The sequence below is a fragment of the Chaetura pelagica genome, unplaced genomic scaffold, assembly GCF_000747805.2.
Source record: "Chaetura pelagica isolate M959 unplaced genomic scaffold, ChaPel_1.0 scaffold71, whole genome shotgun sequence".
Lineage (NCBI taxonomy): Eukaryota > Metazoa > Chordata > Aves > Apodiformes > Apodidae > Chaetura > Chaetura pelagica.
Window position 1 is genome coordinate 4,979,520 of NW_009952435.1, and position 13,683 is coordinate 4,993,202.

Genomic DNA, 13,683 nt, shown 5'->3' on the forward strand with positions numbered 1-13,683 from the left:
AAAAGCAGCATGCAAAAATGTATTTTTCCCTCTCTGATTTCCTCTTTGCAAAACATCTAATTTGAAAGTTTTTTCTTTTTTTTGGAGTTTTTGTGAAACCAGTACATTCTAGAAGTGGCCTTTACATGATTGTTGTGGAAAACGTGAGTTTTCTGGCTGCTACAGCTGGGCAAGGTGGTTACCAGAAAATCTTAAAACCCAAGTAAAAAGTCTATAAATATGCTTCAGGGATGGTAAAAATAAGAGTGTTTTCTGCTGGTTTGGCTAGGCAATCAATGTGAAAAGGTTAGCTTTTCTTGAAATTTGTTATAGGTAATGAATGAATGCTTGATGTCTGGAGGGACTGACAATGTTAATATGCTAGCATCCAATTTATACCACAGTAGCAGTTAGCACAGATGGGCACCACACTAGCAGGTGTAAATCTGTGTCTTAGGCTTATTTCAGGTACACTGTTAATTCTGTCCATGCAAACACAAGTGGAAACATGAAGCATGTTTAAAAGTGATAAAAAAACCCATGCTGAAAGTGAATGAAAATGGATTTTTTTTTTTTCCACCTGAGAGCTGACTAGATTTCTAGAAGGCTTTAGGCATGTGCTGATTGTGTACTGAGGGGAACTGCGTATTAAAGTGCTCAGCATTCTCAGTGTTGGCTCATGCCTTGAAATTACTTATATTTTGCTAAGTTTTGACTAATTAGCTACTACAATTTCATACCCACGTTGTCTGCCTTAGGCTGTGTTATATGGAAAGCTTATAACAATTCAATAGTATCTGATAAAAAACCAGAAATTTCTTACTTAGCTATGCCAACGTTAAACTGCTAGAAACTAACGTTTACAGTCCCAGAACCAAGGTCTCACTTTTTGTAGGTTGCTGTACACTCATGTAGACAGTCTATCTGGTGATAGTTAATGAAATTTTGGGCACATGAATGTCTACTTATTTTTTTTCTTTCTTTCTTTTTTTCCTGGTTAATTTAATAAGAATCACCTCTGGTTATAAGCTTTGTGTTGATATGTGAGAATTCTTCTAGCAGTGATGAACTTGCTGGTGTCTCAGAAGGCATGTATTCATTTTAAGTTGTGGAACAGAGGGAGAAAGAGGGTTTCTTTTTTGTTTTGAATATTTTTTATTAAGCATTATTGGGTGTCTTTGTGTGCTGAACAACTCTTCCTAAAATAAAATAATTTTTTTTAAGTCAGGTCAAAATTCACTTTGCCCACATCTTACTTTTAGCAGGGTATTTTAAACTGTATTTTAAATTATGGAGAAAACATCAAGTACATGGGTAATGTGTTTATTTCTGTCTTGCAACTGTGGCTGGTATTTATCCTGTAACAGTCCCAGGCAGCATAAACATCATTTCTGTCCTGCTGGTATTGTGTTTCTTTTTTGTGGTACCTAAATGCCTAGCTTTTCTTTCCCCTGCGGCCTTAATTAGCAGGCTCATTATCCATGTGCAAGACTCTTTTTTAACCTCTTCTGCCTAATTCTGAACAGACATTCCAGAGGTCTCAGCCAGACAATGATAATAATAAGAAAAATCATTATGGTAATGAAAGTATAGGCAGCATGGAAAGCAGAATTTACTGTATTTTGAGAAGAGAGGGAGAACAGTTCGCAAAATTGCATTAGTCTGCCACTTGGAAATAATTTTCCAAAAATACACTGATGAAGCAGAAACACACATAGTTGGGTAGCAGTGAAGAATGCATTTTTGTGATAAAACATGATACTAGCCTAAAGTGGCTATGCACTGCATCACAGTTGTAGCCAATAACTGGGTGAGAGATGCTCGCTGTTAGGCCCCCGTTACCCTCTTCAGGGGAAGATAAAAAGGAGAATAAGAGAGAGAGACTTTAAAGCTGGACAAAAAGACTGGAATAGGTTTAATGAAATAAATAAATAAATAAATAAAAGATGGTGAATTGCATACAAATATATTAAATGTGTAAATATGGAACCCATACTTCTCAAGCCTCAAACTGGACTCAGCAGCAGATGGAGTGACCAAGTCCGGGGTCCCAGTAATTTGTTTAATTGCTGATCCTATGTTACACCGTGACACAGTCTGTAGAAGCCTTGGAGCAGCTGAGCCAGTCCTACTGGGAGAAAGGGGTAGACCACCTTGAACACCATTGTAAGCCCTCGAACAAAACCTTGTTTGTGTTCCAAAAGGACTGCCTGATGCATATGAAAATAACAGTGGAGAGGATAGAGAAAATTATAATGGCTTGCATATGGACACAGCAGTAGAGATGACAAAGGAGCTGAGGGGGCAGAGGCTGTGAATTTTCTCAGCCACCCTTACTCATCATTGTGAGAAGATTGTTTAAGCAAAACAGATCTATAAAAGTGATGGTGGGATTCAGTGACACTGACTCCTCTCTTGGCCAGACTTACCTTGGATCCAGAACTGGTGGTTTTCTGTTATCGCTCTCTAACTTTTTTTCTCCTCTTCTCTGTTTCACTCTTTCTCTCTCCCTTTTCCTTCCAGGATGGAGATTCAACAACCTCTCTGACCAACCTGTGACAGTCCTCAGTCACCTCACAAGTCCTTCCTGATGTTCAGAAGGGACCTCTTGTGTTGTATTTTGTGCCTGTAGCCCCTGGTCCTGTCACTGGGCACCACTAAAAAGAGCCTGGCTCTGTCCTCTTTGTACTCTCCATGCAGATATTTGTAGACATTGATAAGATCCTTCTCAAGCCTTCTGTTTTTCAGAACAGAAAAATCTTAGATGTCTCAGCCCTTCTCATAGGAGTCCCTTAATCATCTTTGTGGCTCTTTGTTGGACTTTTGCAGTATGTCCATGTACCTGTTGCACAGGAGAGCGCAGAACAGGACATGGTACTCCAGGTGTGATGTCACCAGTGCTGAGCAGAGGGAAAGGATCATGTCCCTCAACCTGTTGGCAACACGAATGACCTGTAAGCCATCCCACCATGTCTTTTGTATTCCAACAAGATCGTAGCCCTGCAGCTGTGCACAGATCTCTTAACTCATCATGTTTATTCCCCCTGCTATATGCATTAGTCTACATGCACTTCAGAGAGGCATCCCAGAATATCAATTTACCACAAGGGTCTGGGTCTTTCCAATAATGTTGCCTTGCTTATATGCAGATGCTGGAGGTGATCCTGCTTAAGTCTTGTCCTGCTGATTTTGTATTTCCTTTCTGACACATCACCCTGTGCCCTTTGCTCATCAACCCTATCCATTCCTCTCTCACAGGGATGCTGGTAATTCTGTTGCTCCACTGTCATTCCCTTCTTCCCAAGTCAGCCATCCTGGTTGCAAAGAAACCTTTGCCCTGCTTATTGAGGCAGATTTCAGCTCTCACAAAATTCTTGGCTTTATTTATTACAGTTTAGGTGATGTGCTGCCTCTTTGCCCATAAACAAGATTCTGAGTTTAATAACTAGATTTGAAAAAACAATGTGTTTGGTGCTCTTGTAGTACGTCTCATGCTGATAATTATCTGTATCTAAGTGTATATTTACAGCAAGTATGTTGGGTAAAATCCTCCCATTGTAGGCTTCTGAAAACCTTTTTCCATAAGGGTAGATTTTTAACGCTTATCTAAGCAAAGTACCTGTACTCTTTTTACCTGTAAGAATGGAATATCAGTCCTGTCCATGTTATCATGATGATTTACAAAGTAGAAATTTGAGACAATAATCTAATGGTGATTGAAGATTTGGCATTTGCATCACCTTGTCGTTGGCTCACAAGGTAGGACTTGAGTTTTCTGAAAACTCCTAAAAAGAGGTTTGTCCCAGTGTAAGAGAGCATACTTTTTACAAGTTTAACTCAAGGCAGTGCAAAAAGAAGTGAGGTCACTCCTTGGGTATGTTGTGTGTATGTGTGTAGGAGAAAATGTTTCTTCAGCTCAGCTGAACGTGGAGATAGACAGCGAAAGTGCTGCGTGTAATTATTTCTGGGTTTACTCATATAAAAGGAATGTATGACATTTAGCCTGAATGGAGTCTTTCAGTACGTATACTTAATATAGTTAAGACTTATTTTTTAAATGTACTTTAAAGCTATGAATGCTTCTGCTAATGATAAATTATTTTAATATAGCAATAGGATCAGTGTTGACATCAAATGACTTTAAATTATAGGCAGAACACCTACTTATGCTTAATTTTACAGTTGTCCCACAAGCTATGTTGAATAATTTTGATTTCTTGTTTAGTTTCTGAACACTGACCTTTTTGAATTCTGACTTCATGTCTAATTCCAATATAATAAACTTAATCTGAAACAGTTCAGCCATTTCTGAAAATGGTAATTTTTATGACCCCATCAAATAATTTGTTAATAGCTCTGGTTTGCATTGAAGAACACAAAATTTGGTGGAGCATACCAACAATTGCATCTGCCATCAGAAGTACTGAAATATGCTGATTCACAGCATATACTACTTAAACTATTAGAGTATTGTACAAGAAATGCTTTGCTACTAGGTTGCATGGATGCTTGCTTGTAGCAGAAGTATCACGGCATTTTTCCTCTCCTAGTTATATTGCCTAGTGAAAGTTTGAGTCAGAGCTTGTAGAGAGGAAATGTGTATGCCTAAACATTTATTCTTGGTCTCCTTGCCATCTAGTATCAGGTAACACACTCAAACTTGCCTTTTCTTTTGCTTCCTAGCTGGCTTACAGTGATGCTCTTAGCTTATCCTCACCTCTTCCCAACTTTTTGTCCCAGGCTTTTCTCTCAGTCGTATTCTTTTTGCACACTTTTCTCTGTAGTACTCATCCATCCTCCCCACTAGTCTGGTTCCCCTTATACCCATCTGTGTGCCCAACAGACATGGTCTCTTCCCTTTTCCTCTTTGAATTCTTTGCCTTCCAGCCCCAGCTATATGAAAAATGTAACATTTTTTTTCCCAGTGCTTTTTATAATACTGTGAGGGAGGGGTAGAGAAGGCAAAACCACTCATATTATGTGACATGAAGCACTGAAGAAAATTCTTTGCCTCTATGATGTTAATTAGTATGCTTCTGTAGGGTATGGTACAGGCCTGTCTTCAGGTACATAAATGTACATTATTATTCCTTCATAAATACATATTAAAACCCAGCATTTATAGACTTTTTTTTTTTTTTTTTCCTTTTCAAAAGTGCCTTGTTTAAAGGAGGAAAAAGCAGAAAAACAGTATTAAAGCATTTGTTCTGCTTGTGAAAGCATATTATCAAACCACTGTGAAAGCAGCTGTTTAGCAGTAGTTCACTGATGATGTTCAAAGACAAAATGTCATTCAGAGTTCCTGGATGAACAGATACATCCTGCAGCAATCCATCACTTAAATTATGTACTCAGAATGATTGACAGTAGCTTTTCAGGAAGCCAAGGAAGAAGAAGTGAGGTTTGTGCACAAAAAAAAATTGGTTTAAAAAGAGACAAAAATACAAGAAATATACAGTTAGCTGTAGTAGAGAGAGGTCACTGCTGTAATTCTATGCAGATTTGGATTGCCTGCTTTAACCACTGAAGGCAAGCAGTTACTTGACTGCTGTGCAGTTAAGTTTGCTGATGATAAGAGGGTTTTTTTAGTAAGGATGGAGGCAGATTGTGAAGAATTCTAAACAGATCTTCAAAGAGTGAATGACTGGTGAATAAAAGGGTAGATGACATTCTAAATTCTACATTATTTTATAAATTTATCGAGAGAGTGGAAAAATCCTAATTGCACATAAAATTACCCCTTAGCTGCAAATTGTTGAGCTTATGAGAGCTCCATGAAAATTCCATCTCAGCTGCAGTCAATAAAGTATACCAGTTGTGTTTGTCATCAGGAAAATTATAGAGAACATTGCTATGTCACTAGAAAAATCTTGGGTTTATTTGCATCATGCACCATCATGATTTCCCCAGCTAGAACACAGAAACTCTGAGAAAGGCTAAAAGGCCTGTGGGAGTAATAACTGTTGGTATTCAGAGATTCCTCCACTTCTGTACCTTTAAAAATAATGGAATGCAGAGGTCAAGAACATGCTTTGCCTTGCTTTGCTTTATCCTTTATTTCCTTTAGAAGCTCTAGAAATATTTAGTAATGGCTAGATATCCATGTTAAGATATCCAGGAGAAATTAAAGGCTTTCTCAGCAGCATTTCATGTAGATCATCTGGATGAACAGTGGGGATCTATGGGAAAAGGAGAGGATGTACTTCTTTCCTGTTGGTTTTCTAAAATCCAAGGAAAAATCCATCAAGAGGTAACAGAATAAATGTTATTTTAAATTAAATTTTTGCAGCTTATACTGTAAAAACACCTTAATAACTAGCAATCTAGATTTTACAAATCTGGAGTCTGTTCATGTATTTGTCTCCTCAATATGTCAGTAAGGCATCAAAACAGATGCATGTTTTGGCCATATATACCAGATGAAAACTATACTGCCACAAGAGGCATTAAGCAGGTAAGACTGACATTTTATTTATGAAGACATAGAAGGATTACCAGTGAAAGAAGGAACTGAGTTAAAAAATAGTTTGTCAGGATTAATAATGACTCTTGGTAACTAAAGATTACCTGAACAAAAGTGGAAAAGTGACCCAGGCTTGTAAATACATACATTTTACAAGAACATTTTAAAAGCTAGTATTTTCTCTTTAGATAACATATATCTAGTATCCTAGATAAAGGCATAAAAGAAATACTTTTGGTATATGGTTTGCACAGATGTTGCAAACACTATTGCTATAAGCAGCGCTGCTGGTGGTTATAAGCAGAGGAGAAACTTCAGGAAGAAAGGGAACAGCTGGTAGCCTCAAGTAGAAAATATGAATGATTAAACTTTTTTCAGCCCTTATATAGTGCTGTGGAAAAAAGGAGAGTCCTTCTCCTCTGAAGAAGATGAAACTGTGTGTTTATAATAAGAAACTTGATTAAAAATAGTTTGATCTTGTGCTTCCTCATCATTAAGCAGAAGGTGAATAGTCAGTAATGCTGGTTTGTGGCTCAGCTAAAAATATACTTGAAGAAAGCTGACCTGTTGTGATTTCTAACCTAAAATGGGAGTCTCAGGCTGAATCAAGATTCTAGCTTTTAAATCCCTAACATCTGTATTTCCATAAAACAAAATAAACCACAAAAAAACCCCACCAAAACAACCAAACAGAAAAACCCTCCCCAAAAATAGTCAACAAAGCAAAACCCCCAAATGCAAGCGTTTTATCCATGGTGCAATGAAATTCTTCTTAATTCTGTTTATTGCTTGGTATTGTTCTTATATTATTGCAAAAAAATATATTCCTGTCTATCCCCCACACCCCGCCCTAAGTAAACCCATTTTTAGTTTTAAATCTCCTCAAGTGATCTTCAGCACCTTCCAGCCCATATCCACCAAGAGCACACTGATCTCCTTCCACGTGCAATGCCTTCTAGACTCCTTCTTGTCCCAGTCAAAAACAATCTCAAACTTAATTAAAAATCTCAACACTTAAAAATTGTCTGGTTAATCTCAAATTTATTCTTTCAATCTGTCTTTCATGAGCAGAGTCAGCTTTGGAAAACTACATGTGGAAAAAAGGCTTTCCATGAAATTAAGAGGGAGGAGTGAAATAACACTTCTATTGGAAACTATTAGAAATGCTTAGCTACATGATCTCTATAGCATACTCACATATGTACAGCTGCTGAGGTAGATACACACTCTTAATCTATATGTAGGGTGTAAATCTTTGTAAAAAAGGAGTATTAATCTTAGAGAATTTGCCGGAGAAAAGGGTGAGGTTCAAAATGTCTGTGTAGGTGGCAGAAAAATCTGTAAAACAGTACAACTCCCAGGCACAGGTTGCATTTTAACTGTGACTACTCTGTCCTGCTCATATCTTCAAAATTGCTTCTGCTACATTTTGGTTTAAATGGCCAGAGGAATTTCCTATTTCATATAAGAAAGCATATCATTGGCTATACAATGCTGGGTGGAAAGACATTGCAGGTCATGTTTTATTTCCTAAATAGAGGTTATGAGGGGGAGGGGAAGGAGAAGCTGGAGAAGTTATGCTTCTGTCTGTCGGGGTACACCATAGTTAGAGGCAAGACTGCAACATGACAATGTTGGGATGATGTACAGCATTAAGGGGTGCCCATCAGTAAATAAAGTGGGAAGCTTTAGAAAATGATCTGACAGGAAAGTCTATTCGGAGTCAGATTTCAGAGCTGGAGCTCTGGATTGCAGTGCGTCACACAGGGAGCCTGAGAGCTGCCTTTGTTCCACTTGTGTCTGAAAGCTGGGGGAGAAGCAGCAGCAGGCTCCAGTTTCTTTTAACTTCATATTTTCATAAGCATAAAACTCATGTGCATGGAACTTTTTCCTCACTTAAGGCACTTCAGCTAACTTTCCAAAAATGCTCTCTTGGTAAGAACTCTCACTTTGGAATTTTACTTCTCCATTTTCCCCCCGCCTGTATTACATGTTTTGGTCTCATTATTTTCCACCTTTCCCACCTCCATCCTCTTTTTTCTTTCCTTTTTTTTTTTTTGGCACACCTGAGCAGGCATGGTTTGTGGACCTGGGACTTGCTGCTACTGCTCTTTGGCTTGTCAATCCATGCTGGTTCAGCAGCTCAGATCATAGAAGGTAAGACTTCTTCAAATAATATCTGTAAACTGAGAGCAAGGGTTAATTTTAAGATACACTTTCCTACTATGGAAAGAGACTCTGCATTTCATCTTCACTCTCTCTGCTGGTTGCTGTGTTTTATTTCATATATGGAAACTGCTGCAAGTTAAGAACTCAAATTGCCATTCATTCTGGAAAAGGGAAAATAAATAAGTTGGTTCCTTAGCTGTAAGGCGATCTATTATGGCTGCTATCTGAATATTTCTTCTGAGAGTAATAACAGAAAATGTTTTAAAAAATTGAGAATACTGAATGTTTTTGGATGTGTCATATCATAGAAAGGTAGCAGAATGCAATTAAGATAGATGTATTTGTCACTCTGGAGATGGCAGGAATGTGCCAGGCATTGCATGAGTGCAAAGACATGATGCTTATTCCAGTGCATAGAGATTTTTCCTGGTAAGTGTATGAGCAAATTGTTATTTTTAGTTAAATGTTTAGTTTTACTAGCTCAGCCTTCATGAAGCTCAGCTTCCTGTGAAGCCTTTCTGTAATTGTAGATCATATCTTCTTGTAGCAGAGCCAAATCCTTCAACACCTCTGAAACCCATAGCCTCAAATTTAACTAAAGAGAGAGCATTAATTGAAAACTTTGCATGTGATTTTGAGAAAAGTGAAAAAGCTTAATGTATATTTCTTTTCTATCTGAGCAATGATACTTAGGTGAAAAAGTCGTTAGAATGAGGAAAATGTTAATGTATGCATGGATAGTAACAGAAATAGAATATATTGCATTTTCATTGGAGATAAATCTGTTGCATCAGGCAAAAATGTTTTTCTTAAACTTATGAATGATAGTTCAGTGAGTAAGACCTGGACTGAAGAAAACCGAATTTGGCACAAAAAAAATTACTTGACAGAAGCTCATCAGAACTACAAGCACAGTGACAAAAAGAACAAATATTATTTTGCACACTATTTCTTTTTGGTGGATCTATGCCAGTTTCTATTTCCTGAAGCTTTGGTTCTTTAAATAGCCTACTCTGCGAAAGTTGGATCAGGAGTTAGAAGTAGGAAAGTTAACTCCTACAGGTACAAGACAATTTCTTCCTATGCAGAATCTTATTACTGCTGGAAGGACTCTTAACTTTACCATGAAGACCAAGTGAGGTTATGCAAGTCTTCTTAGATCACTAGAGACTCAGAGACTGTTCTGGGAATATATCCCTGCTTCACTGTCCTAACCTAATATTCTTCCCTATTTATTTGTCTGTTAATACTAAAGTTCCTGTTCCCAAATGTTTTGTTTGGGTTTTTTGTTTGTTTGTTAATCTGATTTTTAGGTGTGTGACTTAATAGGAATCTCATGCTTTCTATTCCACAACATCAGACTGTGTTATAAGCAATATTTTCCTGATGCTTGTTTTAAATGTTTTCATCTCCTGAAACTAGGTGTGGAGTACTAGAAACAGAAATAATCCTTTCTGGTGCTACAAATACACCAACAATATAAATTATCCCTGTAACTACTTAAGTATGAAAGTGTAGGTACTCCAGATCTTTTAGTCTAGCTATTGCAGAAATAAACTCTTTTTCCTTTCCCACAGTTTCTTTTAGTAACAGAGTGCATGAAAGTAAATTGTGTATTTAAGATGAAGAAGTTTGGAGACGAAGAGAGATTAATTGATCCTCTGGTATTCAGGCCTTTTGCTGCTAAACTTATGCTTTATCCAGTGTTCATTTTGTCACTGTCTCCTTTAAGACTGCTTTCCAGGATTCTCTAGCCCATTGAATGTTGCTGCTCTACTTTTCTGATGACTGACTCCTCGTTCCCCATAGCGCATCTGTGACTGTGGTATTCTATACTAAATCAATAAATGTTTCATAAGCTTCCGTGTTCCTATTTCTTAGCAAAAACTTAGGCAAGTTCTGCTTGTAGAAACATCTCCTCTTTAGCCTGTGTTTACAGAACCCAGACACAACAACAAAAAAACCCACAATACACAAACCCCCCACCTTGCCAAAGGCAAGGAAGGAAAGAAGACATTTATGGACATTAAAATTGTGTGGTAGAACAAGAGCTTTTTGTGAAATCTCTTTACCTTGCTCATTTTTCCAGCAAATTTGTTCCTGTATTAGAATGGAGGGTTATTTATATTTCTAAATTCCTTTTTATTTAAGAGGAATGAGGAAACATGATTGTAGAGGAACAGTTCAGATGCACAAGCTATATGGAAAAGGAAAACAATACCTGGAAATGTTGGTTAAATAAAGTCAGAAAAATTGCTCATGAATTAAATTATTCACTGATGGATGGGGAAGGAGTAGCTTATTTTTTACAAGCTTGCAAACGAAGCAGTGACCCTAGAAGAGTTTAGAGGAGAAGTTTGTCATATGTGTCTGACCAATCTTTGATAAGGTTGAGTGAATTTGTTTACTGGTGTGCAGTTAGGCAGCTATGGCCTTGTTTTCTTGATTTTCCCAAGGGAGCACCAACTTGCAGAGGCAGATGGAGGGTGCAGGTAAAACTGAAGCCTCAGTAGCCCTCCAGCAGAGGCCTTGAGCTCTGCCATGTCTTTGTGAGAGATACTAGAAATATTAGTTAGAAAATTTTGATCAATTTCCTGTCAGGAAAAGTGTTTTGACCACATCTAGTTCGTCTTGAGGAAATAATATAATTATGGACAATTTCTATGGAGATAAAGGAAGCAAACTGAAATGATGGCAGGAGAGAGTTGGGGGGGGGGGAATTCAGATGAACTTTTTTTTTTTAATTGTTTGAGAACTCCTGGATTTTACTTTAACTTTTTCGTAAACTTGTGTGATGTTGGGACTTCGGTTTCAGTACAAGCTTTCGTTTTCAAGTTCTAGAATGTCTGACTGCTGCTTTCATTGTAAAATGGGAGAGACAATAAAACAGAGTCTTTAAAACTTTGTATTTAAAATAACAAGTTGCTAATTTACAGTACCAGCTGAATTACTTTCTTGATCAAAATTACATATTTAGCTTGTTCAAATGTAGGTTGATATCTATTATCTAATTTGTACATGAAGCTATGCGTTGGGACAGAATTCTGTTCTCTATTCTGCAAATTGGTGGGTCATTGTTTCACCAAAACTCTTAAGAAATACTTGGATCTTGCTTTATAGTAAAACTGAACAGGAGTTCTGAAATCTCAACAGTTTCTGTGAAATAGAATTCTGAATTTTTACTAGCACTGTGGGAAAGTTTTAGTCCCTTTCACTCTAGCTAGCATTGCATGTGTACAAAAAGGTGAGGAATAATATGTCTTCTATCTCTTCACCCAAATGCAGTGTTACTTGAACTATGGATGGCTTTTGCAGTTTTTCTCCTGTGTTCATAAAGAGTGTGCAAATATAGTACCTTATTCTATTATGTGGAGGGATTAAAAATATGGTTGTGTCTGAATAAATTACTTCATCATTATTCCTTTGTTCAAATGATAAATAAGCATGCGTTCATCTGTACACAGAAGTGTAGTCTCTTAGTCTATCTGGTATTGCCTTGTGGTGTAAGTACTTGGCCTTTAATTACACTCAACAGGGTAACTTGATTCACATTGATTACCCTGGCTGCTTTTTCCATATTATTTTGCATCTTCAATCACAAATTAAATTCATGTAATAGGAGGGACTCAGAACAAAGTCCTGAGCACAGTCCTGAACATGCTGGTGCCCAGATTGTGAATAAACTGAAGTTATAAAACCTGAATGCTGTCACTGCTGAATTCTGAATAATAGAGTCCTCCCTATGACTTGCTCTAGCCTTTTGCAGAAGTCATATTTATTCTTCCAGGCTATCTAGGTGGTTATCAATGTTTTTCAGTTCTTATCATTCGAATCAGTGCATGCCTTTAAAAAAAAAACAAACAAAAAACCCCAAAAACCCACACCCTAAAACAAAACAAAAATACTCTACAAAATTTAAATGTATGTGGTTCTGCAGTTTGTATTATGTTTATATACTCTAAAAGTTTTACAAATTTCTCATTGTCATCTGGGTTTTATTATGCCGAGTGGCACTTTCTTGCCCTAAGTAGCATGCTCAGCAATATTTTATATTAAGTAAATATTTGTCTCTTTCCTTGGCTCTCTGTACATAGAATGGCTGTCCTTATGTTGTTGACATAAACTTTGCACTCATGACCTGCTGAGTTTGATGTAGGAATTCTGAACTGGTGTAGTTCATAAAAGCAACTAGCCTGCACTTCTCTTCACAATGAATCAACATCAGTGTAAAAGAAAATTAAAAATCTGTTTACATTTAAAAACTTGCTTGTATCTAATATTTACTGTACATGCTTTGAGTGCTAAATGTGTACAATCACACTGACCTATGTGTTAACAGGGATGGCTCTGTCTATTCTTTCCTAAGACAGAACACAATTACAGCAATACTGGTCTAGCATTTCATAAAGATAACTTAGATTGCACTATAAACTTTTCTACTGGACTGAGTGTTTGGACATTATCAAACTGCTCTGGAGTTAAACTGAACAAATCACTGTTTTGTTTCAGAGACATATTCAGGCTGTTACCAGCTGTTGTGCATGTTTTTCATGTGGAGCTGAGCCTGATTTCATCGTGGATAAAATGCCTGTCCATGCAAAAAATACGTAATTTGCTACAGAGTATCAGTTAGGTTCAGTCTGGGTCATCTGTGTGAGCAGCTGCAGAGGTTGATAAACACCAGCAGAACAAACTCGATTTAGTAAATTTTTTCAATTTTGTTGCATTTTTAACTGGATTCATTTTCTAAGTAACGCCCCCTCCATGCTAATTCTCAAGGACAATAAACTACATGTTTGCTAAGCTACTCTACCAGGCAACAGAATAATTAATTTGGCTTTTTTTAGGCCTCAGAAGGGGAAACCAGCTGAGATGGAAATAGCATGATAATGGCTGTCCTAATGTTCTCTCTGAAGGTATTCCAGTCACTCTGGAAGTCTGCAGTAAGCAGTTGTTTCCATGATCTGAATGTAATTTATGATCTCAATTGTGCTTGCATTTGCCACTAAATGCTATTTGAAGGACCTGCACTGCTCAGAAAGGTCAGACTGAAATGCTTCATTTCTATGTTG